The sequence below is a fragment of the Maniola jurtina genome, chromosome 7 (assembly GCF_905333055.1).
Source record: "Maniola jurtina chromosome 7, ilManJurt1.1, whole genome shotgun sequence".
Lineage (NCBI taxonomy): Eukaryota > Metazoa > Arthropoda > Insecta > Lepidoptera > Nymphalidae > Maniola > Maniola jurtina.
Genome location: NC_060035.1, coordinates 498,296 through 516,035, shown reverse-complemented (window position 1 = coordinate 516,035; position 17,740 = coordinate 498,296). Strand labels below are relative to the sequence as shown.

The window sequence follows — 17,740 nt, the reverse complement described above, 5'->3', positions numbered from 1 at the left end:
AACACCACTCTCCTATCGCGGGGCTTATTTAAGATACTTTATAGAGATGTAGTATGTTACTTAGAGGTCAATCGAGATGTAAAATGATAAACTGAGCTGATTACCTCTTACCTACATGCTGACCTATACAGCAGCTCCCACAAAACCAGACCTCATTAGTACAAGGTAATAATAAACATTTTGTTTGCAAAATGGTACAAGTAGGTTGTTTTTAACCCCCGACCAAAAAAGAGGGGTGTTATAAGTATCTGTGTATCTGTCTGTGGCATCGTAGCTCCTAAACGAATGAACCGATTTTAATTTAGTTTTTTTTTGTTTGAAAGGTGGCTTGATCGAGAGTGTTCTTAGCTATAATCGAAGAAAATCGGGTCAGGCGTTTGAAAGTTATCAGCTCTTTTCTAGTTTTCTTAAACAGGTTTTTGTGTCGGGGGTTTTTAAATTTTGAGTTACATAAAATTATGCATAGCTATGAGGAAGTTATCATAGGAATCGTGTCACGCCCCATACATTTATTCACAGATTCATTTGACGGTTCAAAAACAATAAATTGTAAAATAAAACTTTATTTGAATACAACTCTTATAAACTCCTCTCTTCTCTTATTAACTCCACGGTAATATAGATACCATTACCGTGTTAACTCAACTCTTATTAACTCTTAAATATTTTAATTAATTGTTAATACTAGGATATAATTCTGATTAGTAAACCTACCTAATAAATATTTATAACTTGAATACTCATTCGCACATTAAGTAGTAAGTTTCAAATAAAACAAAATAGCAATAATTTTTATCAGTTCACTTTTTCGTAAGTTAAAGTGTTATTGAAAAAGTAATTTTATGTTTAAAACGTGACATAAGCGTGAATTCGAATCCAATCTAAACACAAAAGTGTAAAAGTACTTACCTAATAATATTTCAAAATGATTTTGAAAAGTGAAAAGCACGGAGCTTTTGAGCAGCTTCTTACAATAAAATATTTGAAAACAGCATATTTTAAAACAAGTACAACTGAGTAAAAATGTTGAGGTTTTTTATAAAGACCAATCTTTATGCAATTTGCACAATGAAATTTAATAAAAAGTAATTTCGCAGATTGACTTTTAATTCTACTTTTTCCATACAATTCCAGAATATTGCTGCCCACTTACATGCAATATTCTCACAGGAAAATGTCGACAATAACCGGCCTCTTCATCGCTGCGGGAAGCCAGAAATTAATGCCGAAAACAATAGTACACTAGAAAAACCAGCGATCCGATATCTCATAAAGTGTTTCTTTATTGTTTTGACCAGTTATTACGTCAAGTGACTATCGCGTTCCCAAGAGCGAGTTTACCAACTTTAACCGGTCAACCGAACAAACCTTTTTTACCTCTATCCGTTTGGAATAAAGGTGATATTTGATTGTGGTGATGGTAAATAATTTTTGGTTAGGGATGTAAGTGGTTATCGAAAACATAATTGATTTATAAAGTATTGTGGAGTGGCTTAGGTTGAGAGGAGCTCAGTTGCAATGAAAGGTTTGTGAAAATAATATAAGTACTGGCAGTATTATCCGATTGTACATACCTTTTGTATATTTTTGGCATCTATACATTTTATTTAGTGTACCTATTACTTAGGTATCTAAATAGGTAAGTAAGGTCGTGTCGTGTGCCTATACATACAAAGAGCAACCGCCGAGTTTCTTGCTGGTTTTTCTCGGTTGAAAAGGCATTCCGAACCAGTGGTAGATGCTCTTGACGGTTCAAAAGTACTTGTAATAGTCTAAATGAATAAAAATATTTTGAATTTGAATTTGAATATATTACTTGTAGTCATAAAATAAGAAAAATACTGAACTACTTATAATATTATTCGTACTTATAAGGTAGGTAGGTACCTACCTATAGAAGGAAAAAATATCACTTACCTATCAGCTTATGTAATATCGAGTGCCCACATCAGGAAATAACTCAACTAAATACCTCCTTACTTAACTATAAAATCGTCATCATCACATCTCTTGGATCAATAACTTAGCGTAAATAAGCTAATTGCTTGATGACCAAAAATAACCCAAAAAATCTCCAATCATAATACATAATATAAACGTCGATATTATATACCTAACTAGAAGGCTTTAGTGCGGCCATCTTGGGCGCAATTTTTCCTCGGCGATTTACGCTATCTCCCGCGACCGTGCTGTGACCGACATATTCTTAGCTGCCACCATCTTTGACCCGCACAGGGGCGTAATTGGAGTAGAAATTCTCAAATTTTCGCATTAAATACATCCTCATCGTCAATTGATAAACGTCCACAGCTGGACATAGATCTCTTGTAGGGCCGTGGACACCCGCCACAGTCTTGCACTGCCTGGATCCAGGGGCCCCCTGCAGGCTGCAACTCATTTGATATCGTCTATCCACCTAGTTTTAGGTCTGCCAGCACTGCATTTTCAGGTGCGGATTTGCCATTTCAGCATCCTGGGAGCCCAATAAATATCGGTTCTTTGAACTATGTGGCCCACCCATTGTCACTTCAGCTTCGCAACCTATACAGAAAATAAGCACGACCAATTTAAGCAATTATAAATAACAGATAAAATCAACTTTTGCCCGTGTAAGACCTGAGATATTCATGAGATTTCTTTGAAAATATTGTGTAATATGTGCGAAAACATTAACTAGGTAGGGAAAAAAACATTTTCTTGCCTAGTTTTTGCACAGAAATCTATGTAGATTGTAGTTTAAAGTTCATTCCTGTTGGCTTCTGCTTTCTGGAGTTTAGTAGGATTCGCGTGGCGTGTTAGACTATGGTCAAAACTTTTCTTACTCTAATCCGTGCTCTGTAGTGAGCCAGTGATGGGTTTATTATGATGATAAATTACAAAAGGTTTAAGTAAGAATCTGCTCCATGCCACCTCTATTCTATTAAAGGAATATATATTTTTACGATTCTCGCACCATCTCGCCCGATCCGATGAGTTAGTGTCTCGGAGCGCGGGCGACGTATGCTGTTCTATATTCAAATTGAACGGCCCCGGGAACGCGACCGACGCCATTTTGTCATCTTCCCGCGGCGACGAAATGGCGGACTTTAAGCCGCTTACTTTAAATGTTCTTGGAAATGAAACATGTTGACGTTAGGTACTGGAGATACAAAATGAAACAGATTCAGGCAATAATTATGTTAATATGTACTACCAGAGTATAGTACATACCTACTTACACACTTTTTTGAGAAGTTTGCGTTCGGATAAACCATTGGGCTGGGCCACCTGGGAACATAAATTACATATCCAGTGACTCGAAAATAACCTAAGGAAAACGTGGCTTAGTGGGAGATAATTGACGCAAGGGGCAAATGTAGGTACAACCAATCGCGTGCTCCCGCATGGTAGAAGTCTCCCCATGTATGATTTTCCAGTATAAAAAGTAGCCTACGTCACTGTGATCACTCCAGGTCTTTAACTATACTTATGAATGCTCCGTCGCGACGTAATTGAAGGACAAACCAAGAAACCAACAAACAAATACAAATTCCCATATAATATAATAATGGTATAATATGTAACTATATAACAGAAAATACACTAAAACAACACTATTATTTAAATAGAAGTACATCATCACTAAGTAGACATCTTGCCTTCACAATAGAGCATAAAAACCGCCCTGTTTCAACAATAGCAGCCCTAATACAGCCAGGGCGACAATGGCCGACGCTACTAGTTATCTATTTAAACCTGGATTAGCACTCGATAACCCGTGATTAATAGCCGTGCCGACGGAATGTACCGTTAGCATAAAAAACTTTGTATAATACGATTTTCATTTTTAATTAAGACCTTAGAATACGGGTTGTATCATGATATCAATGTGGTAAAATACTCAAAAATAGATTTTTTTTAATACTTTTTCCAAGTACTTTTGCATTGTCAATTGAATCTACCACTGGTTCGTAATGCACTTCCTACTGATAAGCACCAGCCCTCTCCAGAAGTCGGTGATTGAATAAACACCAAAACGACAAATATGTGCAAATTATGACACTTTAGCTTTAGAAATGAATTATATACTACTCGTCGTTTACGCAAAAGAGTTTGTTTTAGCCAATCATTTGGGTTGGACTAGATTTTTTTAAAAACCTTGAGCTGGACAAATTCGCAGGCAATAACTTGTCTTAAAAAATAAATGATTGGTATAGTACTAGTTGTATTAGAGACTAGTGACCACTCTCGTAAGAATTTAGAAAATCCGGCCTTATGTATTATCTATATTATTATAAAGGAAGCCTCTGCAAAATATCATCTTTCTAGATCCTAAGATTGGGGCTGGGCGTTGATGAGTTAATCAATGAGTGAGTTAGGGCTTTCCTTTTTGTATATTATTTAGATAATACCAGTGGAAAATGTAAGAAACACCAACTCACCAGTGTTTACCACCAAAATTTTCGTAACTTCGAACTAACTGGTGGCGATAAAAAATAATACATAATAATATTTTTACAGATATTTTTCTGTTGTCTGTACACAGGAACGGACGTATTCAACTCGAAGCGCGGAAGGTTGCGGTGTGCGGAGAACAGATAGTGCTGGACGTCCGCAAAAGTGCGGATTTGCGCGGATTATTTATTGCGGATGTCCGCTCCGTAGCGAAATTTATTTGATTTTAATTAGCTTATCAATAAAGCTACTTATGGTCTCGCCGCATTTTCTATTGTTTATAAATCGCATAGTGGTGGAAGTTTTCTTAGGATGATAATTTAGGTAGGTAGAGCTTGCCTATTTTGAAATGACGCGCCCCATCACCGCAATTTACACATCTAAGTCAACAAAATTATGTAGTGGGGCGCGTCATTTCAAAATAGACAAACTCCACTTATAGTCTAATACAAACTCAATCTTCCTCCATCACAGTTTCTTAGTTTATGCAGATATATAACGCTTATGTATATTCAAACGAGCCCTCATGGTCTGTAATCCCAGATTGAATTAAGTTCTGCATAGATCATAATCGCATATGTATGCGTATACAGCGTGTTTATGTTTCGGTCTGATCTGTGAAAATGTTTATTTACCTATCCATGTCCATCCACATCCATACAATGTCTATCTGTCTGTCTCACAGATGAGTAGTCTGTCTGCTAGCTCTTCATGGCCCAATCGATTTTAACCTTTTAACCGATTTTGATGAAAGGTACAGAGTTAGCTTACATGCTGGGCATGGACATAGGCTGGAAAATCAAAGAGTTCCCACGGGATTCTTGAAGATCTAGCCATTTAACCGAATTATATGAAATGATGGTCTATCAACGCACAGCTCGAACTACTGGACTGATCGGGCTGTGGCATGCAGATAAGTAGTTATTATCGCATAGACAATCCGCTAAGCAAGGATTTTTGAAAATTCAACCCCAAAGGGGGTAAAATAGGGGTTCGAAATATGTAAAGTCCACGCGGATGAAGTAGGTAGTCTATGTCTGTCCCCTGTATGTAAGCTAACTCTATCTATACCTTTCAACAAAATCGGTTAAATTGTTAGGCCGTAAAAGCTAGCAGACAGACACCCTTTCGCATTTATAATACGAAGTATAGATATGAATTTGGATCACCCTGTACAAGCCTTCCCGGGAGTCCGGTGCACGTAAGCTGATCTAAGACGCTGGGAGCCACATGTCCCCGCACACCTGACGGTGGCTTAATCCAAAACTATCTACCGTGATTATGTAGAGGGCTTAAAATACAATTAATTATGGCATAGTTGAAATTAAGGCATGACTGTATCATCATCACCACCTTCTTTTTCTACAACCGCACCGCACGCCACCGCAAGCCATTTCGCCCTCACCACCTGGGTGCCTGGTGCACTTCGACCATCCGTTGTGCCAGATCCTTTTATCCACGCACTTGCAAACTATGGAATCAACACTCATTGGCGGTGTTCCCACTAGTTTACACCATGGGGTTATTCAAGTGGCGGACCAACCTGAAAGGCCAACAAAATGGCAGTTTTTACAAGAAAAAGAAAAATACATGCTGCCCGCCCTTACATTTTCAAACATAAGAAAAGAATATAAACACTACATTATAAAATCGATTTCACTTGATCGAGCAAATGTCATATCGATACTCAATCGAATTAATAGCGGTTTGAATTCGATTATTGAACATTATGATTCTGAATACAATTCAATTATATATTATGGTTTTGACAACTGCTTGATTTTTCATTTTTCGACTGAGGGGCACTTTTTAGTTTGGAAAATATTTTGCGTGTTATTTTAAAGTGAGGTTTTTCTAAATTAAAATTACACATCCTACGACTTCCATTAAATATTTAAACCTAAGAGATCCGCGGTAGTCCGTAGGTAACTACCTACTTGATACCTTGATTGTTGTATGGAAAGAACATATTTTGCAAAATCTCTTCCTTTGCACAGACATTTGTCTTCGTCTTGGCTCCTTCCGCACACCATTTTCAGGGTTCCGTACGCAAAAAGTACCAACGCGTCCCCATTACTATGCTTACGATGGCCGTTCTTCTGTCTGTCTGTCTGCCATCTCATGAACCAGTAATGGGTGCAGAATTTAATTTTTTACAGAGGATGACTACTAATTTAATAAACATAATATTGCGATTTTCAAAATGGCTACTATGCCAATTAAAAAAAAATGTTATACCTATCTTTTATACAATAGTGCAGGACTCTTCGTGTACGAGTCCAACTCGCATTTAAACGATTTTCCAAAAAGTTTCATAATGTGCAGATTAAGTATTTAAAAACAATAAATAAGATAATAATATAAATTGAATCACATCATTAGGAACCCTTTAGCGAAATAAATCATATTTAAAAAAAAAAAAACCTCTCCTGTCGTTCCATTCAGAATGGCGCGATCAGATCTAACAAAACATAAATTTAAATTTAGAATCGTACACCCTTTCAAACGTTCACCCCTCGAGCATTAGCGGAAAATTTTTAAGCGCTTTGCGCTGGATTGGACTGAAAATGAATAAAGGTACGGTAATAACCACTGAAGAGTGAATCACTCATAGAATTTTTATGTTGTCATATTTTGTTCATCGGTGATAGCCTAGTAGTTAAAACGTCGACCTCTTAGTCGGGGGGTCCATGGTTCGATCCTGGGTATACACCCCTAACTTTTCGAAATCATGAACATTTCAACAATTGAATATTACTTGCGGTGAAGGAAAACACCGTGAGGAAACCTTCATGACTGAGAGTTCTCCATACTATTCTAAGCAGTGTGTCATGTCTGCCGTGGATTAGTGGAAAAAGAAAAGAAGAAAATGAAATTTTTCTAAACAAAGAAAAGCTAAAAATTAAAAAAAAATATTACCGACTTGGTCTGATCACAAAAAAATAAACATTTCTTTAAAATCTGATTTTATTTTAGTGTGGTTTTATAAAATTCCAAATGTTTAGTTAACAGAATTTGCTTTTTACATCAACTTTGCAAAATGTGAACCCAAAATATTAATCCTATTTGAAATCAGAACCAAGGTTCAACAATTTTGTCCCTGGACTATTAAATTTAGCGCTTAAAGCGCTGTTTTGCTCGGGGCTTAATAGAATTTGCGTATCTTACTAATGGAACGGTTGGCATAATGAAATAAGGTACTTTTTGTCCACCGATCCCGGGCGATTTATTAAAAAATTCTCGTTTTTCCAATATGCAGTCTCCGATCGAATCTGTCTTTTTATGGCTGGCAACTTTTAAATTTGGAAATTAAGTAGGTACCTATCTATTTTTTCGTGATAATGAAGCCCTATCTATTTCAAACTCACGCCGTATTTAGATGATAAATAATAAGGTAAGAAGATTTAATGATATAATTTTAATACTTTTTGGCGTAGCTTAGTGAGATTTGGATAAAATATCATCAACATATTTAAAAATGTTTACTTTAAAATAATATTTTCCCAATTATTATTATTATATTTAGTTTTTACATCGGGACATGCTGTAATAAACCTATTTATTCAAGACTCAGAGTCAGAGATTCATTTGCAATATTGTCTTGAAAAAATCGAAACTTGAAAGTTCTTAAAACATCCTAATCCACATTCCACACTGAAACAAACTTACCTAAGGACTTAAGGAGCCTCTACATTTTTTGATTTACTAAAAGAACCGTGACTTCATCCGCGTGGACTTAGGTTTTTGAAAATCCCGTGGAAACTCTTCAATTTTCCGGGATAAAAAGTAGCCTAGGTAGTAAGTAGCCCTGTCATTTTCTAGGTCTTTAGCACCCACCACGCAAAAAAGCACGTTGAAATATACACCAATATTCAAATACATTTTTATTTTTTACATTTAAAATATGGATAGTGATACATTTTCAGAAAATTCGGCACACATTGATTTTTTTTCAAAACCTCAGAGAAAATAAACAGAATCTACTCAGATTTGCAAAATACTCCAAGGCAATTAGGCGACGAAAAAAAATCGCCACAATCTTAATCTACCTCCATATACCAACTGTCAAGTCCTTACAAAAAAAGCTTAGAAAAATCCACCTTATCTTACATCTTTCCACTCCCGAACAAAGGGGGGATATTTAGCATAATGAGTGAAGTCTAAACCAACGTTTAGGGTAAGAAGGACAGCTGTATGTAGGTTTACACGAGTGGGAAAGGGAGAGGTGTAGATTTAGAGAGAACAATATCGCAATCTTGTTTCTGGGCCATTTCCTTTAATTAGTGGTAAAGGACAGCAGATTTATTTGGCGTTATGTTTGAGATAGTCAGTCAAATGTTGGCTCCAGACAATGAAGGGTTGGACATTAGGACGGTGGAGATAAATGTTTATTGTTTAACGGCGTATACCCTTCTCATTCTAAGAGGAGAACTGGTCTCAGTAGTGCGCCGGCAATGGTTTGATCATGATAATAAAGTTTAACTTCTCAGCTACTCTGTATTATTTCTAGATTGTAATGCTCGTTTTGGAGCCTTGACAGAACCCCACGGAAACAGAGGGGTGTTATTGTACCTGTACGACGTACGTGCCTGCACATCCTCGCGGGATTAAAAAAAAATCGGTCAAGTTTGAGTCGGACTCGCACATGAAGGGCTCCGTACCATCGTATAAGAAATAACACTTTTTTCATGACGGCTATTTTCACGAGATACAGCCCACTACCAGACAGACGGACGGACGGACAGCGGAGTCTTGGTAGTAGGCACCCGTTGGCACCCTTCGGTAACGGAACCCTAAAAACACATATCCACGCGGCCGAAGGCGCAGGTATCCTAATAATATAAAATTCAACAAGCATAAAAAAAATTATAATATCAAATTCCGCCTTCAGCTCTGGCGATTATATTTCAAAATATCCATACAAAACAATATAAAGAGAAGTAACCCTCAAATGAATGGTATCTCATTTGATATTCAGACTCGGCCCGGTCCGTCTGCCCCAGTATGATTTATGGACTGTTTTTTGTTGATTTTCTTCAGTTTTTCTCACTGCCAAGATTCTTTAATCCCGATGCCAACTATAATATTATAAGCTAGACTCTAGCATATTGATAAAAGTTACCTTATTATTTTAAAATGTTGTCTCAAACACAATGAAAGATGGCGTTCTTCGAATCGTACTTTTCATTTTCAGTATAGAACCCTGGTTTTTTTTTTTAATTTTACTAAGTCGCTCTATTACGGTAACTGAGCTAAATTTCACCTTTACAGCTCTTATAATTTATTTTGAAATGGCTGTGACGACTGTATAAAACTGTAAGTATGTCTGGTTTTCTTTTTGGTTTGGAATCCTAAAAATGTATGTTTTTTTTTTTTTTTTTTTATTCACTATAGGCAAGCGCTTGACCACAATCACACCTGATGGAAAGTGATGATGTGGTCTAAGATGTGACGCGTTTACCTAGAAGGTGCCTATTCACTCTTGTTTTAAAGATACCCGGATTGTAATTGGTAGGAAACACAGATCGGGGAAGAGTATTCCAAACCTTAGCCATGCGTATGAGGAATGAAGACGCAAAACGTTTCGTGCGTGTAGATGTGTATACTTTTTAACCGACACAGCTCAGTTGCGAAGTTGAAGTGGTAATGGGCAGGGCACATAGTTCGAAAAACTGATAGACGTTGGGATCCTAAGGTATGTAAGGTAGGTATGGCAACCTGACGCGGTGACACCGGAAAGCGCAGCGTTGGAAGATCCACCACTAGGTGGACAAACGACGTCAAGCGAGTCATAGGGAGCCGCTGAATTCAGGCGGCGCAAGACCGTGGCGTGTGTAAGTCCCTACAAGAGACCTATGTCCAGCAGTAGACGTCTAAAAGTTGACAATGTTTATGATACTTTAAAAATAAGAAAAATCAAAGGTTGAAAGTATGAATAATCGTGTTCAAAGGCTAATTTAGCCACGGTGTCACTCGGATTGTTCTCAGCCATTAGCACAAAAGCGCTCAATGTTAAATGTCTCAATTTAATGTTAGGGCCGTGTCTCCCCGCTTGTTGCGGCCTTTATTACCCCGTGTCGGTTTTGAAGGGTTAATTCGTTGGAAAGAGTTCCACTTATATCATGGAGAGTAATGCTGAGTAACGGATTTTTATATTTGGGAATCAGTTAAACTATGTTTATATTTTAATTACAGGACTGCCCAAAAAAAGGCGTGTAATGTTTTCAGGGCTCAGTCATTTCCTGACTGACTCCTAACGTCCTGATTTCTATTTAGATGTGACCATTGCCACTTCAGCTTCGCCACGCGTTGAGCTATGCCGGTTACTTTGGTTATCCTACGGATCTCGTCATACATGATTTGATGACGTAGAGTAACTCCAAGCTGGCTCTCTCCATTACTCACTGGGTGACTGAGTTTTCTTATGAGGCCCATAGTGAGCGACTGTGTCTCAAACCCATATGCCATTACTGGCAACACGCATTGTTAGAAGATTTTGGTCTACAAGCAAGTGATTTCGACCACAATATAATTACAATCACAATAAAGTTTCAAAAGATTTCATTCAGTATCTTGCTCCTTTGTAAAATTTGTACAATTACACCGTTTTGCTCGCCAGCTCCTCAAAGTGTGCAGTTTGAACCCGAGGCTTGAACCGTACACATTTATCACCCGCCGCCTCCATCTTGAGGGTTGTTAACGCATAAACTATAAACTATTGCTCTTCGCGAGTTTTCGCTTGCTGTCTGCCAAAAACTTTAGCATTTCCTTATGTAGATATACTTTTTATCTGATATATTCTTAGTTATATTAACTTCCTCGCTGAATCACCCCGGCTGTGTACGTGTGTAATTTTGAATTGAAATTTAACGTTTGAAAATGAGGAGTAGTGAAGTGAAGTGAAATTTCGAAATATCCTGAAAAATGATTTCTTTATTTTTAACCGAAAGCCCCAAGCATCAATTTTCAGACTTTAATACAAACATTCATCCCTTATACCGACTTTCCTCTTAAGGGTGGATTTTCTAAAAATCCTTTCGATCTCCAAAAAGTTATAGTTGCGTGCTCAAAATCGAACCCCCGACTTCCCCGAATAGGAGATTGAAATCATAACTATAGGTTTGCACATATTTCTTTCTATAGGTATTAAAATATCTAATTACAAACAAAAGAAGCCTTATTTTAAATTTATTAACCAAAAGAAGGGAAAATATTAAAGAAAACACTCCGCTACAATGGAGCACTTATTCACGCGGCGTTTCCTGTCGGCCATTGTTTTTTTTTTACTTTTTCTCTTCATTTATTTCGTCCGTTGTTCAGGGAGCAGGATTTCTTGAACCCATATTTCACGCTCATATTGTCTGCTGTTCGCAAAAGAGAGTCTTATTTTTTTAGCTTCTGAACACACCTTTCTATTCTACCTTAGAGAAAAATTAAAAAGCTTTAATTTAAACCAAACAAAGATTGGACTCTTTTATCACGATCTAAGCGAAAGTTCATAGGCTGTGTCATCACTCATCATCAACTATACTATTTGATTGCTGGGCCATTGCTAAGCACGGTCAGTTAACAGGGCTCTCTCCGTCACTCGTTTCATACAATCGTAGTTCCAATTTAATTTGAATATTAAGCAATCAAAGTCCATGAAATTTTGCAGACATATTCTAGAAACTAATATCTGTGTCTGTGGTGTTTTAGATATTTCTAAAAATATGTAGTTTTAAAATTACAGGGGCTCAAAGATTTGTATGAAAATTTTTAAGACCGCGTAACTTTGAAACCGAATATTTTAACAGAAATCTGGAAAACTACAGACATAGATATTAGTTTCTAGAATATGTCTGCAAAATTTCAACGATTGTATGAAACGAGTGACGGAGAGAGCCCTCTTAAACCAAGTTGAAATTAATATCAAATACAGTTTAGGTCTAAGATCTCTTGGAGCTGTAAAACAATCAAAGCTTATAAGTCCTTAGACCCGCGACTTCGTCCGCGTGGACTATACAAATCTCAAACCCCTATTTTACCCCTCAGGGGTTGAGTTTTCAAAAGTACTTTCTCAGCAATGTCTATGTCTATCACGTATTAGTATTAGCTACGAGTATCTCCATGCAAAACATCGTGATCCGTCCAGTAGTTTGAGCTGTGCAATGATAAATCGGTCAGTCAGTTAGCTTTTCCTCTCATATTATGTACCTACCTACTTATTTGGATTTTATTAAGCACTAGCCGATGCCCGCGACTTCGCCCGCGTGAATTTAGGTTTTTTGAAATCCCGTGGGAACTCTTTGATTTTCCGGGATAAAAAGTAGCCTATGTGCTAATCCAGGATATTATCTATCTCCATTCTGAATTTCAGCCAAATCCGTCTAGTGGTTTTTGCGTGAAGGAGTAACAAACATACACACACACACACACACACACACACACACACACATACAAACTTTCGCCTTTATAATATTAGTGTGATGAATGTTGTCAAACGTAAGCCTATCTTTAAAAAAAGGTAAATAAAAGAAAAATACGAAAATCGTCAATCAGTAGAATTATCACATTCACATATCACAGTTTTTTGCCATTGCAAACATACATTTGTAATTGGAGATAACTTTTACAAGAAATTTTATCAGATTTGACCTCAACCAACTTTCCAAACATCAAAAAACCCCCTCAGCACCACATATGTCTAAGTGGGTCGTCATAATTAAAAGCAGCACTCGACTTGGGGTAACCTAATGCAATTATAGTAGAATTTTTCGCGACATATGGCCTTCGAAACGTTTATGAGCTTAGCGTGGATGCGGTCGGGTATCGATTTTCTTAAAAAGATATACAATTGTATTTAACGGGAACGGGGATGAAACAGTGATGGACGAAAATGATCATAAAATTATATGAGTACAGTACAACCAAATTAATAATGCGCATAGAAATCTTCGTCACTGTTCGGCAACGGTCGTTTTCCCCGAGCGTCAGATGACGATTATATAGAGTGGTTAAGTGCATTTTTAACAATTTTGTGTTTTTAACCCCCGACCCAAAAAGAGGGGTGTTATAAGTTTGACGTGTGTATCTGTGTGTCTGTGTATCTGTGTATCTGTGTATCTGTGTATCTGTCTGTGGCATCGTAGCGCCTAAAAGAATGAACCGATTTTAATTTAGTTTTTTTTGTTTGAAAGGTAACTTGATCGAGAGTGTTCTTAGCTATAATCTAAAAAAATTGGTTCAGCCGTTTAAGAGTTATCAGCTCTTTTCTAGTTTTCTTGTAGAAAAGAAGGTTAGATAACCGTTAGGTTCATAATATTATGTCAATAGACAAATGTCAAGCTGTCAAGATGGACGTTGCCTAAATACATAATTATTTATTTGAAAATGATGTTTTGGAAAACTCAAATACTTTGGATCGTCGGGGGCGTTATAAATTTTAATTTACACTTGTGTGCTAAAGAGATAAACATTGATTTATTTCTGGGAATACGACAATTAGCGAAGATCTGCATGCGCATTATTAATTTGGTTGTACTGTATAGTCATGTGTTAGTTTTATTAAACTAGCTGATGCAACTTTGTCCGATTGGATTTAGGCTTTTAGAAAACCCTAGGAACTCTTTTCTTTTCCGGGATAAAAATTATTCTATGTCATCTTGTCTTTCGTTATCTATACCCATGCAAAAAAATCACGTCGATCCGTTGGTCCATTGCGATATGATTGAAGGACAAACCCACAAACCCAAAAACAGACAAACAAACTTACTTTCATATTTATAATTTTATTATGTCCGCTTTTACATCCGCAAAAGATTCAGTTTTTTTTTTTAAATTCTGTGGGAACTCTGATTCTCCGGGATAAAAAGTGACCTATATTCGTCTCCAGGATGCAAGATGTCTCTGTCCTAAATTTGTAATGTCCTCAACTTTATCGGCATGAATTTTGTTTTTTTTTAATTCTGTGGTAATATACTATCTTCGGTTGCTTGTATCTTGGGGAAGGATAAAAGAATCTATCCTTCCCCGAGAAAGAAGTTATCTCAGTACTAAATTTTTTCAAAGTCAGCCGTGAAAAGTAGATTTCAATAATAATATAATTAGTATTAATATGGTATTTGAAGTCAACATTGGTCCCTTAATGATACCGGTCGAAAAACACAAAATTTAGAGCTCTATTTTTAATTTAAAATATATAACACGTGTAAATTAAATAATACCCCTGACAAATGAAGATTACAGTAACTAGAAAAAAGCTGATAACTGTCAAACGGCTGAACCGATTTTCTTGGATTAAGTATAGCTAAGAACACTTTCGATCAAGCCATCTTTCAAACAAAAAAAAAAAACTAAATTAAAATCGGTTCATTAGTTTAGGAGCTACGATGCCACAGACAGATACACAGATATACAGATACACACGTCAAACTTAAAACACCCCACTTTTTGGGTAAGGGGTTAAAAAATAATGCCGATGTCCACTGCACGGTCTTCCCTTAAATATTCCTCTGAGGAATAGAATCCAACAATTACAAACGCCCTATTACCATCGCTTTCATTAGCAAGGGATGGTCCCTTGAGTAAACGGTAAGCCCAGGAGTGCATATGGCGAGTAAATGCTTCTCGTATTGCGCACCCCACTTGTGGTTGAAAAGTCTCTTTGTAGTTGTGGAACTTGATGCTGGGTAGCAGACTCCGCTCACATACCTACCTACTTGTAAACCAGCATCAAATGAGCAATAGAGAATAATTATTATATTATATCTACCAATATTTTATTGATAACTAGTTGATGCCCGCGACTTCTAAAATAGAATAGAATAGATTTTTATTCAAATAAACTTTTACAAGTGCTTTTGACTCGTCAAATAATTTACCACTGGTTCGTAATTCCGTTCCTACCGAGAAGAACCAGCAAGAAACTCGGCGGTTGCTCTTTTCAATTGTTCAATTTACAATAATATTCTATACTATACAAGCAATTGCAGCCCCGCGCATTGCTTCTTCGTCCGCGTGGATATAGGTTTTTAAGAATCCCGTGGGAACTCATTGATTTTCCGGGATAAAATGTAGCCTATGTGATAATTCAGGGCATCATCAACCAAATCCATTCAGTAGTTTTTGGGTGAAGAAGTAACAAACACACATACTCACATACACACAACGCCTTACTCTGTTAATAAACCAACAAACAAATGCACTCTCACATTTGCAATACCCACTTCACCTTTTTTTTTTTTTTTTTTTTTTTTTTTTTTTTTCGAGGGGGAAATCTTCTTAAGATACCCACTCGGGTTATGTGGGATTTGTACCCACTAAAACCCCCTCGGTGGCCCTCCTCAGCACATATTGAGAGGCTCCGGGAACTCTGACGAACGTGCGCCGGTGCCTCTCTCGTGCGACGCCCATTGGGCTCCTCCTGAGCGATGCTCTTCTCTGCCCTCATGCAGGCACGGCAGCTTGTGCCACGGCAAGCTACCGACTTCTCAGGGTAGCGCCAGGGACTATTGAATAGGCGAGTCAGGACGTTGATCAGTTGATCAGAACGCCGAATACCCACTTCACCTAAACCACTTCAAAAAATATTTCTTTTCCTTCTTGGCTATTTTAAAGGATTAGTTGTTTCTTATTATCCTTTCCTATTATTATCATGTTCATCTGATGTGTATAGAAGCATTCAAGTCTTCTGTTGTCATCTTGCTTAATTTTCAAGGTTTTCCTGTGTTATATAAATAAATCTTTTATGATACTTTATAACATTCTGAAAATGCTTATTTAGGCGTATAGCATGTTTTTTGATCAAGCCATCTAATATTTACATGATTTTTTTTATTTTTATAGGCGTTCTTAAAATATTCATCTACAGAACAAAGATTTTTTTTTTGCAAATGTGTGCTCGACTTTTTAAAATGATACAAGACGGTAACTTTCGTCGACTTTTTTTAATGTTATCATCTTCCAAAAGTGGCTATCAATGATACCGCTAGTAAAAATCGCACTAATTATACGTATTCTGCACTAATATTTTCAATTTTGGCAATTCGATTCACAATTTGCACATCAAAGTAAATAGTTCTGATTACAAGCAGATAATTGTCCGTCTGTTCACTGACAGCGCGATCATTACATCCATAGCGATCGTTACAACTATGGCGATCAGATGGCACCAGGCCACTAGCGCATATGCTGCGATTTTGATCATTGGATCGGACGATCTTGATCCTTGTTCATGTATTTCTAGTGTGAATTGTAACCGTGGTTGACTTTACTCAAATGAATATACACACAAGTTACAATTGGTAATTATTACACAATTATTACAATTTTGCTATTACAATAATATTAATAGAGGTCATGTACGTGGATTGAGCAAGTAATAATTCTTATTACATCTGGATGATGAACTCTCAAAATCATCACAGGCAAAATTGAACTCTATTTCATATAAATGAGAATGCTTTTTGACTTGACATAGAAAAAATTTGGTAACTAGTACGTATTTCTTTGGTTGTATACCATCTCTACTGCTCTACACTGTAGAATGTCAATAATATTTATCAAGAACGATTTAGAAAATAATATTTATCAGATATTCGAGAACCACTACAAATTGCACGTGCATTTAACGAATTCTTTATAAGTGTAACATCTACAAGTGTATCTAACAATTTTAGTGTAATACCTATCAACAACACTTACGAAAACATCAATCCAAGCATTTTCTTAAGTCCATGTACAGAAACAGAAGTTATAAAAGTAGTGAAAACATTAAATAACTCTAAGGCAGTTGGATATGATTGCATTTCAACGTATATATTAAAAAACTGTATTAATACCGTAGCACATGTACTTACTCATTTAATAAATTTATCTCTTAGTCAAGGAACTTTTCCCGAAAAATTAAAAATATCAATTGTCAAGCCAATACATAAGAAAAATAACCCAAAAGACATGGATAACTATAGACCTATCACCCTAATTCCAATAATTTCGAAAGTTTATGAAAAAATTATGCACAGTAGAATGACATCTTTCATAAATAAATTCAATATTATAATAGATGAACAAAATGGATTCTTAAAATCCAAATCAACAACTAGTGCTGTTTATACATTAATGAGTACAATAACAACTAATATAGATAGAAAAAAACCAACTACAGTAATATTTTTTGACCTTAGTAAAGCGTTTGATCTTGTTGACCATAATATACTAATAAATAAAATAGAAAAATATGGTATCAGAGGTGTGGCATTGGATTGGATAAAAAGCTATTTACATAACAGAAAACAGTGCGTTGAAGTGACTAGAATAGATGAAA

At 36.4% G+C, this 17,740-nt stretch overlaps 1 long non-coding RNA gene across 1 annotated transcript; it reads left to right on the top strand.

Moving 5' to 3' along the window:
- The first annotated feature begins 403 nt into the window (after positions 1 to 403).
- On the top strand, positions 404 to 12,498 carry LOC123867266. The gene is made up of 3 exons (XR_006796370.1): positions 404 to 415; positions 1,925 to 1,929; positions 12,411 to 12,498. It is a non-coding gene; the product is annotated as an uncharacterized LOC123867266 (long non-coding RNA).
- The last annotated feature ends 5,242 nt before the right edge of the window (positions 12,499 to 17,740 follow it).